Genomic DNA, 18,105 nt, shown 5'->3' with positions numbered 1-18,105 from the left:
GACCTGTCTCTACATCACAAACCAGCCGTCAAGCCAACTGAGTGGGAGACGATTACTAACCATAAAATACGTTTAGATTTTTGATTGGTCTGTGTAACGCATGCTTACTATTTCATGATAGGATAAACCTGATCGAATATATTGGCGAGTCAGTCCTCTTGGGAAATGCCTCCCGAACACATCCTCGATGAAAACCTGGGTAAATGTGCCTGACTGCCGTCTGGTCAGTGAGAGGAACACAGGGGGTTGAACTAATGAAAGTTCCCGTAACATGGAGCTGAGAAAACATACAGATCAGGCATGATCAAATTAAATGCTAAACCACAACTGAATGTCTATATGGACTCACGATGGATTTGAATTGCAAGTGATTTTAAAAACATACAAATCTACTCCTCCCTCTTGTTTCCACACTGGGGCACTGGGGCATTTTCCTGAAGCTGGGAATTAATTGGAACATTATTTGGGGCATTCCCTCATCGGGCACTCTTCACAACATTCTCTAACAGTTTTGGGGGCTATCACAAAAGCAAGACAGAGAGAGGGTTCATTCTGCCTGCAGCAGTGAAAGTGGTTCTGCCTGCAACAGTGAGTATGAGTCTTGTTCAGGGTTAAGCGCGATAACAGACATGGTGTGAGTTTGAGAGGGCAGAGCGAATATAGTGGCATTGATCCTGACAGAGTGGGGAAGTTTATTGATTCTTGTCGTGGATTGCTGGACATATATTCAGACCACCGATACTGCACTGAGCTGCACTGTGAGCTCAGACCATGGGTCTGATAAGTCTGGTAGCTTACCCCCACTCCCCCGCAGTAAGCGCATTGTCCCCTCTCAACTAGCCCATCAACAGGCCCTCCACACTCCTGTCGACAAACAGTGGTGCAATTGCCCCTTATCTAACATTCTCGGGGTAAACTATGCAGGGCAGCTCTGAACTGAGAAATCTCAACCGTGTGCTCATTGGTCTTTTAAAGATGATACCTGTGCCTGGAATCACAGAAAGACAAGGCCATCTGGGTAATGGTGAGTACCTCCAGTATAATGGGTGGAGATGCAGCTGGCATTGAATTGAGGAAAACCAGGGGGTGGGGTAGGCAGTTAATGAGGTGAGTTCAATATGGTAGCACCAGGAAACTAGCTCACCTTGATGCAGACAATTCCTCTGTCAAACGCAGTGAAAATATCACTGAGATAAATTATTATTAAATTCAGCTCAATAAGTCGAAGATTCTCCTGACCAACTGAGGCCTTACCAACGTCCTGTGCATCTGCAAAACAACGTCCCAACTTCTATACTCAATGTCCTGATGATAGCCAGTGTGCCAAAAGCCTTACTCACAGCCTTGTGTATCTGCGACTCCACTTTCAGAGAACCATGCACCTGATATGCAAGGTATGTCTGCTCCACTACACTCCTTTAGGGCCGAGCATTAATCATGAAACTACGACCTGGATTTCCCTTCCTGTGTATCGGAGTCCTGGGGCCTCATTGACTTTGAGATTTCTGGGTCCCCCACACTCAAACATTTCCATGACTGCCTCCTGTCCCTGTCACCTAGTCTGGTGCAGCTGAATGATTGCTTTGTGTTCCTGTGTACCAGTCTCGACCAGTTGAGGGATTGCCTCCTGTCTCTGTGTACCAGTCTCTACTAGAGGAAAGACAGCCTACTGCCTCTGTGTCCCAGTGTCGAGCAGTTGAATGATGCCTCTTATTTATTTGTATTATTCCCGAGCAGTTGAATGATTGTCTGCTGTCCTTTGTCCCTGTGTCGAGAAGTTGAATGACTCCCTTCTGTTCCATTGTCCCAATCACAATCCGTTAAATGACTGCCTCCTGTTCCTGTCTCCTAGTCTTGGGCAGATGAATGACTGCCTCCTGTTCCTCTGCCCCAGGTATGTGAAAATAGATGTCCTCCTCCTGTTCGTGAGTAAAATGCTGCAATGGCTGTTCGTTCTCCTGCTTCTCCTGAGTAACGGGTTCCATCAGTTTTGTGTTATCCTGCTGCTCCTTCCGAGTGGAATTCATGAACTAATTGGCCTCTTCACATTCATCGCAGTTTCTGTTGACTTAAAACCTTTCACCTGCATCTGTAACAAATCCTCAAAATCTAAATGTTATACTTTTGTATTTTACTCTCAGTAATTCAGCAAGCAAGCTGACTGACAGATTTCTGAACCTGAATGATCTCTTCCTGTCATTTGTTACACACTCAGATGAGAACAGTGTCTCAGAGATGTACAGCACCGAAAACGAAATCTCTTCGGTCCAGGTTGTCAATGCCGACTAGATATCAGAACTTAATCTCGTCCCGTTTGTCAGCACTTTGCCCATATATGTCTGAAAGCTTTCTATGCATGTACACATCGAAATGCCTTTTAAATTGTGTAATTTTACCTGCTTCCACACCCTCTTATGGTTGCTCACTCTATGTGTAAAAAAGTTGCGCCTCATTTCCCACTTTTAAATCTTTCCCCTTTCCTCAAACCTTTGTCGCCTAATTTTTGACCTCCCCATACTGGGAAAAAAGATGTTGACAACTTTCCTTATCTATGCCGCTTATGATGGCGTAAATTTCTAAGAGGTCACCCCAGAGACTCAACACTTAAAAACAGTCCCAGTCGATTAATAAATGGCATAGTATCAACTATTGATCCTTGTGGCACGCCATTGGACACAGGCCTCCAATTTCAATGAACACACCTGCACGTGCTGTCTCCAACCTTCATGAAATTTTGTATCTAAATAGCTAGCTCATCCTGGATTTCAAGTAGTCTAAACTTGCTCACCAGTCTATCATACAGAACAATGTCGATGTCGTACTGATATCCATGAAGACAATATCGACTGCCCTGCGTTCAAAAATCACCTTAAACACTTCTTCAAAAAAAATTCAACAAGTAAGTGAAACGGGATATCGCACGGACAAACCCTCTTCATTGCTGACTCTCCCAGATACATATATAGCCTTTCCCTCATAGTCCCCTCCTACAATTTTGTCATCATGGATTTGAGGCTCACCAGTCTATAATTCCATGTTTATTCTTACTTTCTTAAATAGTGGCACTATGCAAGCAGCCAGGCGACAGTGAGGACTGCAGATGCTGGAGATCAGAGTCGAGATTAGAGGGGTGCTAGAAAAGGACAGCAGGTCAGGCAGCATCCGAGGAGCAGGATGTTTCGGCAAAAGACCTTCATCAGCACCACTCTAATCTAGACTATGACAGCATCCATCCAGTCTTTTGGCACAATACCTCTGGCAATCGACGAGACACATATATCAGCAAAAGACGTAGAGATCAATTGCCAAGTTTTCCACGAAGTTCTGGGAGTCAACCGATCAGATCCGAGTGTTTTGTTCATCTTTATGTGCTTTAAAGATGTGCTTCTTGCAAGACAGCCACTTTTCAAGATGTCACAAAATATTTCTCCAAGTTCTCTCACTCTTGTCGTCTACTACACAGTAAAAATTGAGGGGGAATACGCGTTTAGTATCTCACTCATCTTCTGTGGTTACACACATGGACAGTCATTCTGATCCTTAATGGAACCTATTCACTCCCTAGTTAATATTGTTACGTATTGGTCGAAATTCTTCAATACCTTGTTAATCCTAATTCCAAAGCCATCTCATAACCGAAAGGTTCTGCCCCGAAAGCTCTTTTGACTTTCCACGTAATGGCCTTATTCTCCTCTGGGGATTCACTCGGTCCCAGCTCTGTTTACCTGACATATACTTCTTTCCTTTCCTTGAAGAGAGTATCAATATCACTGACCATTCAGCCAACCCTGAACTTGCCAGCCTTGTACATCGCACTGATAGGAACACCTTGCCTATGGAAATGCTTAATCTAATTTTTCAATGCCTTCCATTTTCGAACCATCCCTTTAAGTGTGAATAAAGTCTCTAAATCAGCCTTTCAATGGGCTTGCCTGACACTTTCAAAATTGACCTTACTCCAAGCTGCCAGACGAGGTAGGATTGAGGTTCATAAGGAAGGGTTATTAGAAATCCTGCAGAGTGTTAGAATAGATAAGTACCCTGTGCTGGATGGGATTTATCCTAGGATCCTCTGGGAAGCCAGGGAGGAGATTCCTGATCCTTTGGCTTAGATCTTTTCAGTCGTCATTGTCTACAGGAATAGTGCCAGAAGACTGGAGGATAGCAAATGTGACTCCGCTGTTCAAGAAGGGGAGTAGAGCCAACCCTGGTAATTATAGACCAGTGAGCCTTACTTCAATTGTTGGTCTAGTGTTGGAAAGGTTAGCAGAGATAGGGTTTATAATTATCTGGAAAAGAATAATTTGATTAGAGATAGTCAGCACGGATTTGTGAAGGGTAGGTCGTGCCTCACAAACCGTATTGAGTTCTTTAAGAAGGTGACCAAACAGGTAAATGAGACTAAACCGTTTGATGTGCTGTATATGGATTTCAGTAGGCGTTCGGTAAAGTTCCCAACAGTAAGCTATTGTACGAAATGCGGAGGAATGGGATTGTGGGAGATATAGCAGTTTTGATCAGTAATTGGCTTGCTGAAAGAAGACAGAGGGTGGTGGTTGATGGGAAATGTTCATCCTGGAGTCCTGTTACTAGTGTTGTACTGCAAGGGTCGGTGTTGGGTCCGCTGCTGTTCATCATTTTAATAAATAGGGCCTAGAAGTGTGGATTAGTAAATTTGCGGAGGACACTAAGGTCGGTGGAGTTGTGGATAGTAACGAAGGATGTTGTAGGTTACAGAGAAACATAGATAAGATGCAGAGCTCAGCTGAGAGGTTGTAAATGGAGTTTAATGCAGACAAGTTTGAGCTGATTCACGTTGATCGGAGTAACCAGAATGCAAAGTATGGGATAATGGTAAGATTCTTGGTCGTGTAGATGAGCAGAGACATTCAAAGTTTGTGAGAAGATTTGTAGCTCGGGTGCTCATCGTTGTGGTTCTGTTCGCCGAGCTGGGAATTTGTGTTGTGTACATTTCCGGTCACCGCATTATGAAAAGGATGTGGAAGATTTGGAAAGGGTGCAGAAGAGATTTACAAGAATATTGCCCAGTATGGAGAGAAGGTCTTACGAGGAAAGTCTGAGGGACTTGAGGCTGTTGTCGTTGGAGAGAAAAAGGTTGAGAGGTGACTTAATAGAGACACATCAGATAATCAGAGTATTAGATTGGGTGGACAGGGAGAGCATTTTTCCAAGTATGGTGATGGCATGCACGAGGGGGCATAGCTTTAAATTGAGGGGTGATAGAAATAGGACAGATGTCAGAGAGTAGTAAGGGTATGGAATCCGTTGCCTGCAACGGTAGTAGTTTCGCCAAATTTATGTACATTTAAGTCGTCATTGATCAAGCATATGGACGTACGTGGAATAGTAGAGGTTAGATGGGCTTCAGTTTGTTATGACAGGTCGTATCAACATCGAGGGCGGAAGGGCCTGTACTGCGTTATAATGTTCTATGTGATGTTGACATCAGGTCTGTTAATTTCCTTAACTATGTTAAAGCTAATATTTATGGACTAACTGACTTGCAAGGTTTAGTGAACTCCGCCTGTCCCTTTGTACCAGTCGCGAGAGGTTGAGTGGTCAACTGTGCCTCTGTATCAGGCTCCAGTGGATGCATGACCCCCTCCTATCTCCCTGACTCATTCCCACCAGGTTGAATGGCCTCTTCCTGTCCCTTTGTAGCAGACTCAAGAGTTAGAATGACGTCCTACTGTCCAACTGTAGCAGACTCGAGAGGCTGAATGGTTTCCTCCTTTTCCCATATGACTGGCCTGAGAGGCTGAATGGCCTCCTCCAGTAACTTGAACCAGGCACATGGGGACAGAATTAATTCCTGCTGTTCCTGAGCACCAGTCTCAGTGCTCTGAATAATGTCTGATTTTTCTGGAAGGATTTGATAACGGAGCACTTAAAACCAGGAGCAGCACTGCACAATGTCAATGGGCAATACATATTGTAACCCTGGCTTATGTTCTCTAGAAATTTCAACACCAGATGTTTTATGCAGCTGATCTGTTATTTTATACTTGCCACCTTTTATAAACGGGTTGGAACATCTATAACCTGGAAGCAGTCTGGCAATACTCTCGCATACAAGAAAGGTAGAGTAAAATGTTTGATAATTTATGGTACGTTCCTCAGCAAACGCCATAAAATCCGTCGAGATCGAGTAAATGTTTCCTTTTGTTATGATTTTAAAAGTGATGTCAAGAAGGTGTTAACTGAATCTGTTTGTTTGGTGACTGTGATTAATCTCAGTCTCCATGGATTATATTTATCCCAGTGGATGGTTTTCATCGTTTAAGGATAAATGGGCTCTGTCAAGGTGTTATCGCAATGTGTATGTGCGGGAGCATCACCGACGGCATTTACAGGTACCATCAGCTCCAGAGAGAGGGGGAGGGGAGATCCAAACCTGAGTACAAATGATTGGAATATTCGAGCATTGGTTCAGGATTTGAGCAAGGTCGAAGAAAGTATTGTAAGAATGATCAGGAGTTTATCTTGGGATGTTTGGTTTTTTTCTGCATATTATGAACGACTGCCATTATCATGGCGGACCCTGTATGCACTTTACATTATTCAATATTTTTATTATCCAATCCTGGCTTTCGTCGGTGTCCCTGGTAAGTTTTGCTGTTCAATCATTAACTCTACAAATCATTTTTCACTAGAACACTGTTCTTTTAATTGATTGTGATTTCCTTGCCACGGGTTTTTTTTATCCTGCTAAGACTCTGAATCCAGATTTTCACTTTACAAGCCATTACTAACTGCATTCGTGAAATAGATATTTCACTCTCTCCCCGCTTGCTTCTGGCAGTGTTTCTTATGGCTCTCTATATTGACCTACTCAGATTCAACTGTAAGCCGCAATTCAGTGCTTCACTGCCCATGCTAGCTAAATATTGGGAGCATGGAGACTACTGTCATCTCTTCTGGTTGCAAACGTTATTTCGTTCCTCCGACTCAATCTCACGCGTGGTTAATATCTGACTTCTCCTGACGGTACTTCACTGTCAATTCCCATCTGCTATTTGATTCTTGATCTATAAAATGATGTTTTTATGATGGCAATAATTCGCCACTGAGATCCCAGCTTCAACTCTTCAGAAACAAATCTGAATCGATACCCCACAGCTCGTATCTGAACTCACAACAAAATCCCCATTCATCCGTTACTCCTGTGTGCGCTGATCTATATTGTTATTGGGTTTACTTATATATTCTTAAGTACCTCCTGACACATATCCATGTTTAGTCCGCCTTTCTCTCTCTGACTATTAATAGGACTCCAACAGTTATTAATCTTTTAACTGATTTCCTCCATGCACGTTCTCTCTCAGACCATGATTTTCACATCTATCACTGTTCTGGACACACGCACACACATGTACACTTAAAACCCCTAGCCTCGTGCTGATGCATGGCGAAGCCGAGACACAAACCTGTGGGAGACCCTTTTAATGTCATTCGCTGTTTGGGCTGCAAATCTTCCTGTGCTTGTCAGTTACCCTGTGCAAGCGGCGCAGCAATACACTGGTAAATGCTGGGAATACGCCCAATGCTGGGCACATAGACCAGCTTAATGAGCAATACGCTGGCAGAGTCTGCACAGCTCTCCATGTTGAGCTGTCGGCTTGTCCCAGTTTATACTGTATGAGCTGGTTCTGTGAAGCAGGTTCAGAATTTTAAGTAACAAGTTATTTCAGCTGATCTGGCATTGCCTTTATTCAACATTCTCATTCGTGTGATTGGACTATTGAAAGTCCTACTCCTCCATTTAGACACACCCTCTTGTCTGTTTCTCCATATTTCAACAACATGTGGTATGTTTATCTTCATTGTCTCCTTCTGTCTTTCATTTAAATCCTTCTACCCCTTTGTATCTTTCACTGGCTTTGGTTTCTGGCTCCCTCGTGAATTGAGTGCTGGCATTATCAAGCTCAAAAACAATGAAATTGTTTGTGTCGGGCTGTTGTTCACTTCCTAGTGTGTACCATGTGGTGCTCCATATTGGATAGGGAGGCTCAGCAGCTTTGAGACACGTCTTTGAAGCTTGGTCTTTGCCTATCATTGAATGCCTGTGTTTGCCCTTCTCAGCTGATCCTGCGGCCAGTAACAAGAGGAAGCCTCTCGAGTCCTATTGTAAAGGACCAGGCACCTGAATTGTAGCTGAGGGGCTGCTGACTGACACCTGTTATTGAAAATTTAGTGGAGGTGCTGGATTTGCTTTGCTGCAGGTTGTGCTCTGATTTGCCTCAGACATTGAGGGAAACCAGAGGATTTAATGACTCAACTAAGGACGCAGCACGGGACTGTGGTTACAGCATCTTCGTCAGCAAAATGAACAGTGAATCGAACAGATGCTACAAAGATGGGAAATTCTGAAAACACGGAGTGAGTGTGTGTGGGGTGGGGGGGGGTAAGAGATCTGCCATGTCAGTCTGGGTCTTCACCTGGACACGCACACGCACTCACTCTCACCCTCACACACACACAAGCACACAAACATGCACACACAGATGATCCCCGAACTCGCTGTAACATACATACGCACATGCTGTCTCTCATTGTCTCCCCAATTCACACTATCTACTAACCTCTCTCTCTCTCACACACACACAAACACACGCAAACACACACATCCACGTACGCACACACAGACACACTCACACACGTACTAATCTACTTGTTGAATTTGCATTTGCAATTTTGTGCATACATTCCATTTGTTCAAAGATATACATTTCTATAGACAGGCAGTCAATGTGGCATTTCATAATGTCCTACTTTGAAAATAAAGAGTCTGACTCCAGGATAAGACACAGACAGACTCTACATAAGGACGTACCTGTTTATGTGCAGGGAATGTCACGTCATAGCAAACTTAGTAGAATTCCAGCAGAAAGAGATAAAAAGAATTAGAGGAAAAGGTGGTCGATGTCATATACATTGACTTTATTAAGGCGTCTGTTAAGGTAGAATAATGGAGAAGTTAAAGTCGCATGGGTTGCAGGATGTACTAAGTAGGTTGATAGTGATCTGGCTGGGTAGCAGCAGTCAGAGATTTTTGGTGGAAGGGAGTTTCTCAAAATGGAAAACTGTGACCAGTGGTGTTCCCCAGGGATCCGTGCTGGGGACCCTGTTGTTAGTGAAATACATAACTGATCTGAAGGCGGGTCGAGGTAGTCTGATGAGCAAGTTTGTAGATGACAGTAAGATTGTTGGAGTAGCAGATAGTGATGGAGACAGTCAGGACATGCTGGAAATAAAACATGTATTGGACAGTTGGGTAGAGAAATGGCAGGCAGAATTCAATCCGGGCAAATGTGAGGTGGTGCAATTTGGAAAATCCAATTCAAGAGCGAACTATATTAGAAATGGAAAATACCTGGGCAAATCGATGTACAGCGAGATCTGGGAGGTCCATTGTGCACTGAAAGTGGCAACGCTGTTCAATAAAGTGATGAAGAAAGCATGCGGTATACTTTTCTTCTTGCATTCCAACGATTTAAGAAAGGAAGAAAAGAGAAAGTGGAGAACTACTGTGATGAATTGTCATCCACAGTAGGGAATCTGTTGGAATCTATTGAGTACAAGTGTTGGCAGGGTTTGTCATATTGGTGCAAGACTTTGCATCGACCACATTTGGAATACTGTGTACAGTTCTGATCGTCTCATTAACAAAAGGACGTGGATGCTTTGGAGAGGGTGCAGAGGATGTTCACAAGGTGTTGCCTGGGACTGGGACGCTCCTTATGACGAGACGTTGAGTAGAATAGGATTATTTTCATGAAAAAGACGGAGGTTGACAGGGGACTTGATTGATGTCTACAAAATCATGTGGGGTGCAAACACGATGGATGGCAAAATGCTTTATTTCCCTCAGTGGGGGCCCAGTTACTAAGAGTCACGAGTTCAAGGTGAGAGGTGATAAATTTTGGAAGATATGCTCAGAAAGTTCTTCACGCAGGAGGTGATCGGTACCAGGAATATATTGCCATAGGAAGTGGTAGAGGTGGACACGATAACATCATTTAATACGCATCTAGACAAATGCAAAAATAGAACATAGAACATAGAACAGTACAGCCCACGATGTTGTGCCTACCACTGATCCTCATGTATGAACCCTTAAATTTCTGTGACCAGAAGCAAGTCCAGGAGTGTCTTAAATGTCCCCAATGACCCTGCGTCCACAACTGCTACTGGCAACGTATTCCATGCTCTCACAACTCTCTGTGTAAAGAACACGCCTCTGACATCCCCTCTATACTTTCCTCCAACCAGCTTAAACCTATGACCCTTCGTGTTAGTCATTTCTGCCCTGGGAAATAGTCTCTGGCTATCGACTCTATCTATGCCTCAAATCCTGTATACCTCAATTAGGTCTCCTCTTCTCCTCCTTTTCTCCAATGAAAAAAGTCCGAGCTCAGTCAACCTCTCCTCAAAGACAGTCCCTCCAGTCCAGGCAGCATCTTGGTAAACCTCCTCTGAACCCTCTCCAAAGAATCCACATCTTTCTTATTATAGGGCGACCAGAACTGGATGCAGTATTCCAAGTGCGGTCTAACCTATTTTTTTTATAGAGCTGCAACAAGATCTCACGACTCATAAACTCAATAACCTTGTTAATGAAAGCCAAAACACCATCTGCTTTCTTAAAAACCCTTTCCACTTGGGTGGCCATTTTAAGGGATCTATGTACCTGCACCCCAAGATCCCTCTGTTTCTCCACACTGCCAAGAATCCCATCCTTAATCCTGTACTCAGCTTTAAAATTCAACCTTCCAAAATGTATCACCTCGAAATTATCCAGGTTGAACTCCATCTGCCACCTCTCAGCCCATTTCTGCATCCTGTCAATGTCCTGCTGCAGCCTACTACAGCCCTCTGTACTGTCAACGAGAACCTACAACCTTTGTGTCATCTGCAAACTTGCTGACCCATCCTTCAATCACCTCAACAAGTCATTTATAAACATTACAAACAATAGAGGCTCAAGGACAGAGCCCTGTGGAACACCACTCACCACAGACTTCCAGGCAGAATATTTTCCTTCTACTTCCACTCGCTGTCTTCTGTTGGCCAGCCAGTTCTGTATCCAGACAGCTCGGTTCCCCTTAATCCCATTCCCCCTGACCTCCTGAATGAGCCTACCATGGGGAACCTTATCAAATGCCTTGCTGAAATCCATATACACCACATCCACAGGTCGACCCTCATCAACCTTTCTAGTCACATCCTCAAAGATCTCGATAAGGTTTGTGAGGCATGTCCTGCCCCTCACAAAGCCGTGTTGATTGCATTTAATCAAGCCATGCTCTTCCAGATGGTCATAAATCGTATCCCTCAGAATCGCTTCGAACACCTTGCAGATGACAGACTTGAGACTTACTGGTCTGTAATTGCCGGGGATTTCCCTATTTCCTTTCTTGAAGAGAGGAATTACATTTGCCTCTCTCCAGTCCTCAAGTACGACTCCAGTGCAGAGCGAGGATGAAAAGATCTTCTCAAGTGTCGAAGCAATTACATTTCTCATTTCCCAAAGCAGCCGAGGACAAATCCGGTCCGGGCCTGGCGACTTGTCAATCATAATGTTTGACAAAATTTTCAGCACATCAGCTTCCTCTATCTCTATACATTTCAGCATGCACACCTGCTCTTCAAAGGTTTGATTCACTACAAAGTTCGTTTCCTTCGTAAAGACAGAAGCAAAAAACTCATTTAGGGCTTCCACAATCTCCTCAGATCCACACACAAATTCCCTATGCTGTCCATGATCGGCCCAACTCGTTCTTTGACCATTCTCTTATTCCTCACATAAATGGACAGGGAAGCACGGCGAAGAGGTCCTTGGAAAATCGGCGACTGGTTTAGATAGAGGATCTACATCGGTGCAGACTTGGATGCCCGAAGGTCCTGTTCCTGTGATGTGATTTTCTTTGTTTGATTTTTGTTCCTTGCAAATATTCTTAAAAAGCTTCTGTTGATATTTAAAAGGAAAATGAAAACAAATGTAGAACAGTGAATACTTGGACAGGATAATTTATTGTAGAGAACAAAAAACTGACAGGGAAACTAAACAGTTATATTGCGTTTGTCTGCATGGAGGAAGATCCAGAAAATCTCCCAGAAAGACCAAGTGACGATGGTCCCTTATTAACTAAGACGAAAATCAATCATTTTAGGAACTAAGTAGTATTTAGACACACGGCTGGATTGCGGATGTTGAAGTCTGACGGACCAGATGTCCTTCTTACCGAAATTTCGGAGGAAGCAGCAATGGAGCTAATGATTGCATTGGCGATTCAGGTATGGAATTCGAGTAGATGGGCTGGGAAGCTCTTTTACAGATTGTTATAAGATGCGAATAGGAATTGATGGTTTTAGCTGGTATAACATTGGAAAAGTCCCTATGTCATGGTGAGTTGTATCGCAAGCTGCTGTTGGTGACAAGGGAGGAACGGCGCTGATGCAAATATTTTAATAGAATCCTTTCACAGAGGTGGTGCCAGTAGACTGGAGAACACCCTTGATGGGAAGGCTGTTCGAGATGAACCAGGAAAATAGAGACCAGTGAGTATTAGAAAAGTTTAGGGGTAACTAAATTACATAGCTGGCTGCAGAATACTCTTTATACGACTGGAAACCATCGTACACTACTGTTACAGAGATCACTGTTGTGCCCCTTGTTATTTGTGGTATTAATAAATGACGTTGGCGTGAATGTGGAGTCGGGAGTGTGGTCAGTGTGATAAGTAAGTTTATACTTAACACAAAGATTGCCTGGGTGGTCGGCACTGAGGGGGAGGGTCTTATGTTACAGGAAGATATCGAGAGAATGCTCAGATGGGCAGATCAGTGGCAGGTGGAATCTAACCCTGAAAAATATGAGGTCATGTAATTTGGAAGAAGGAACCAGGCAGGAGATTGGCAGCATACTAGGAGGCTCAGAGGGTGATTCTCCACAAATGTGAATGTGACTGGATAGGGTGATCGGTTATTAAGAAGTCACTGGGAGTAGTAAATATAGCGTGGACTCATCAAGATGCAGATTGTAAGAGCTATACGGAAAAACGTTTCTGGCAATGTGGAATAATGTGTACAGTTCTGCGAGCCACATTACTGGAACAATGTGATGGCACTGGATGGGGTGCAGAGGAGATTCAAACGGGCGTTCCCAGCGATGGAGCATATTAGCTATGAAGAGAGGCTGGATAAGCTTGGGTCATTTGCTTTCGAGTAAAGAAGGTTCAAGGTGGTGGGATTCGGAGGGATAAGGTTCTGAGGAGAATGGACAGGATGCATAGAAGCAGCTAATCCTTTTATTCAATGGATCAAGAACTATGAAATGCACTTTTAAATTGAAGAATTCAAGGTTCAGACAGGGTTCGAGAATTGTTTTCACCCAGATGATGTTGTGGATTTGGAATGCACTTCATGACTGTGCAGTTGCCACAAAAAAATGTAAAAAAAAAGTAATTGGGCTAGCACCTAGAGTATCATAACAGTCTCGACAACGGGTCTTGCGTCGGAACGTGGGACTAATGTCGACGGTGTTGTATTTCTGACGGTACAGATTCCATGCGTCTCTGACAGTATGATTGTGGAAAGTTAACTATTTAACAGATTAAGACAGTAAGTGATGTTTTCTGGAACCCAAGTTGCAGATTTGAGAGAAGCAAATATAACGATAATATTTTCAAAGGAGGCAGGGAGACAGCAGGAAATTGAAGTTTGCTGAGCACCAAAGAAGCAGTCATAACAATACAAGAGTCTATTCTAAAGGATGCATTACCAGGGAACTTTCAAACTTAAATTAATTAAAACGTAATGAATATAGGCGAAGGTAATGTCCAATTATTAAAGGCGAATCATATTTGACGAACAGACTAGTGAATAAATTATGGGCGAAGCAATGGATGTTGTAAATTTCGAGTTTCACAAACATTTTGGATGATGTCCCAAGTCGAGTGTTGTGACAATGCTGCTCCTTTAACAAGGATATGCTGTCCTTGGCGTTTTTCTTTTCGCAGAGATGTCGTAAAAGCAGCGTTTCCGAACAATCTGGGTTTGACTATGAGGGAATGTTTTGAATGACAAAATAAAATTTGTACAAGGAGACGCTAGCTGTCCTCGATGTGGCCTTGTGTAATGAGAAAGGAATAATTAATGACTTCATAGTTATAGATCCTCTTGGAAGGAGTGATCACAGTCTGGTTGATTTTGGAATAGAGATAAAGACTATGAAAATATAATCCAGTTCCATGGTCGTGTGCTTAAACAAGTAACACTGCAATAGAGAGAGAAGGAGGACTTAGGCTAAAGTAGACTGGGTGCAAATACTTTATGGTGAGAGAGTTGACGAGCAGTGAAGGAATTACAAAACAATTTTTTTCAAATTCCAAAGCAAAAATATATTCCGTGAAAAGGAAGGATTGTGAGAAAAGGGGTACTCTGCCACGCGTGTCTAAGGATATTAAGGAGTCTATCGTATTGAAAGAGAAGGCATACAAAGTGACGAAAGTGTGTAAGAACATGGAAGATTGGGAACATTTTAAACGTCAATAGAAAGCCACAAAAAGTACTATAAAGAAAGTTAAGATGGAACATGAGAATAAGCACAGAATATAAAAACAGACAGCAGAAGTTTCTGTAAATATATAAAACGATTTAGAGTGGCTAAAGTGAACTGTGGTCCTCTCGAGGATGAGAAGGGTCATTTAGTAATGGGATGTGATTAAACCGCAGAAGCATTGAACAGGTATTTTGTGACGCTCTCCAAAGTGTGTGAGCAATAACATGTCAGTAATTGATGAAGAGATGAAGGTAGGTGAGGACCTGGAAACAATCATTATTACGGAAATGCTGTGTTGGGCATCCGAATGGAAATAAGGATAGGCATGTCTCCTGACCTGATGGAATGCATCACAGAACACGAAAAGAAATAGAGGGGGAAATAGCAAGTGTTCTTGTGCTAATTTCCCAAAATTAGCTGCACTCTATGGAAGTTCCAGCAGATTGCAAAACAGTGAATGTGACATCACGATTCAAAATGGGAGGTGGAGGAAAGATCAGGAATTGTACACCAATTAGTATAATCTCAGATGTAGGGAAGATGATTGATATTATTACCAAGGAATAAATGCAAGGCAGCTCGATAGAAATTGCCCTTTGCGCAAACACAGCAGATTTAATGAAAGGCACGACAGGCAGAACAATTATTCTGGAAAACTATGAAGGCATTACCAGAAAAGATAGCGGTCAACCGAGATTTCCAAATCACATTTGACAAAGTGCTGCACAAGTTGTCGCTGTATAGGATAAGAATGCATGAAGTTCGGGGTAAAGTATCAGATGGACAGACGATTAGATGAGTAACAGGAAGTAGAGCGTTGGGGTTAAATGAGTGCTATTCTGGCTGGCAATCACTGACTCGTAGAGTGCCTCAGGAATCGGGGTTGGAACTGCAATTATTCACATTTTATAAAGATGATGAGGAGTTGGGGACCACGTGTCAAAATTTGCAGTTCACACGAAGATGAGTGCCAGAGCAAAGTGTACAGAGGAATGTGAAACTTTGCAGAGTAATATAGATCCTCAAAGCGAGCGGGCAAACGTCTGGCAGATGGAATACAGTGGCAATAAATGTGAAATCATTCATTCTCATAAGAGTAACCGTAAAAATGACTGTTACTTGAATGATAAAATATTGCAGAATGCTGCTATGGAGAGGGACCTGGGTATCCTTGTGCATGAACCACAGAAGGTTGGTCTGCAGATGCAACAGGTACTTCGTAAGCAAACAAATTCTGTCCATCATGTTAAAAGGATTGATATTAAAAGCAAGAAGGTGCTGTTGCAGCTGAATCGGCTGCTGGTAAGGCCACACTTGGAGTACTGTGTGCAGGTTTGTTCTTCTTACTTGAGAAATGATATACTGATACTGCAGGGAATGCAGAAGTCATTCATTAGTTTGATTCTGGAGTTGAGTGGTTGATGTATGAAGAGATACTGAGTAGTCTGGAAATATATTCATTGGAATTTAGAACATCGAGAGGGGATTTGAAGAAACATAAAATTATGACGGGAAGGCACAAGATGGAAGTAGAGAGGATGGTTCAAATGGCAAGTGAAGCTAAGACAAAAGAGCATAGCCACAAGATTAGAGAGAAGATTTAGGATTGAATTGAGAACGAACTTCTTCAGCCAATAGTTTGTAAATCGATGGAATTCTTTGCTCAGTGAAGTAGTTGACGCTAGTTCAGTAAATCTTTTCAAAGCAAAGAAAGATATTTTTGAACAGTAAAGTAATAAAGGGATAGGGTAAGAGCGCAGGTAAGTGGATGGGAATTCATGAAAAAAATTATGTGGTCCTTTTGAGTGGCGGAGCAGGCTGGAAGGGTCAGATGGTCTCCACCTGCTCCTCTGCTTTAGTTTATTTGGTTTGGCGTTTATCAGGCTGGCACAACTGAAAGTAAGGAGCCAGTTGTGAAGCTGCTGAACCCAAAGAAGCAGTACCGCACTGATCATCCCAATCTCCGACATCTCTCCTGCAAAAACCTGTTATTTGATTTTTCTGTTTCCTTTTTTTTTGCCATGGGTGTTTATTGGGATTGTTGCAAATACTTCAAACAACTTCATTAACTTGCGATAATGGGTTCAGTTTTCAGATAGGCAAAGTTATTCAAAATTCTATCCTCTTTTGTTTGTGTTTCATTTGGTAATCTTACAAAGAAATACTGTTGTGTTAAAAATTAAGTGTGTGACTGGCTGCACCACTCCTAAAATATCCAAATTACACCTGCTTCAGATAACATACAGAACTTGGAGTGGAAAGCAGGGACTGGCGGCATAATCTAGAAATTGATATTTGGGCCCCAGATGCTCAGAGAGCAGATCGCACTTTTGTTCGAGTGTATTAAATGCAATCTTTCCAAATCCGCTGATGCCATAAAAGTGAAATTGTGAGGTGGTGAGGAACATTTAAAGAAGTTCCAATGTGATTGAAACAAGTAAACTGAATAGGCAAATACGACGGAGAGGGAGAGCAATATGGATGGACGTGCCATTGAGTACTTTGGTGGGAAACAAAATGGATGGTTAACATTTCAAAGGAGATTAATGAAAGATACTGAATTATGAAATTCTTATGTGCATACGTTGGTTGAATTCTTCAGCGAACTCCGAAGCTCATGCATGGCAGTTTTGAAGCCAGAAGTTAATATTGGGAATGACACTGGCACACTGACCAGTGTGCATAGATCTATCAAATGGGTAGCTGGAACATTGAAGGGGATCTTGATTTCAATGTATCCGACCACTGAAAGCAATACTGCAGGAGCACAAAGCCGTTAGGACGACAATTGATGTGTTGATCTACACTTCAAGTGGATTTGATTGGATGAGCAAGGGTGTCTTTCTGCAGCTGTACAGGACTTAGTGAGACCAGTCTTGTGTGCAGTTTTGCACTCAAATAAAGTACAATCTTGACATTGAGGGAGTCCAGCGAAGAATGACCAGACTGATCTCTGGGATGACAGGCTGTAGTGGGAGCAGAATTTGGGTCGACTAGGCCATTATTCCCTCCAGGTTCAAGAACATGAGTGTAGATCAGAATGAAGTATATAAAATCTCCTGGGTGGGAAGTATAAACGAAGGTGCTACCATATTATTTACAGCAGTCCACGCTGCGTTGAGATGAGACTAAATGTCAGCACGCAGAGACTGGTGAAGCTCGGAAATTATCTCTCACATAAGGCTGTGGAAGCCAAGGCATTAAATATAAATTCGGATTACTAGACACGAAATGCATGAGGTTGCACTCGGAGTATGGTGTTGAGATAGATGATCAATCCTCATTATATTGAAGGGGAAGTATAATTGATGGACCAAAGGGGTTACTGCAGTTCCGACTTTGTATCTTTCCGGTAATTTATCACTTTAAAAGATTACAGTACACAGAGTTTGGGTTAAAAAAATAGGACAATGATTGGTCATGAATTGGAATGGGGCAGGCTCAATGCATTGAATGACCTCCACCTTTCCGGGGGTTTCTGTGCAGTCTGTGGGAAAACGCTGTAAATGTTGTCAGAAGCT

This window comes from Chiloscyllium punctatum, chromosome 35, assembly GCF_047496795.1.
Source record: "Chiloscyllium punctatum isolate Juve2018m chromosome 35, sChiPun1.3, whole genome shotgun sequence".
NCBI lineage: Eukaryota > Metazoa > Chordata > Chondrichthyes > Orectolobiformes > Hemiscylliidae > Chiloscyllium > Chiloscyllium punctatum.
Note: the sequence above shows the minus strand (reverse complement) of the source record.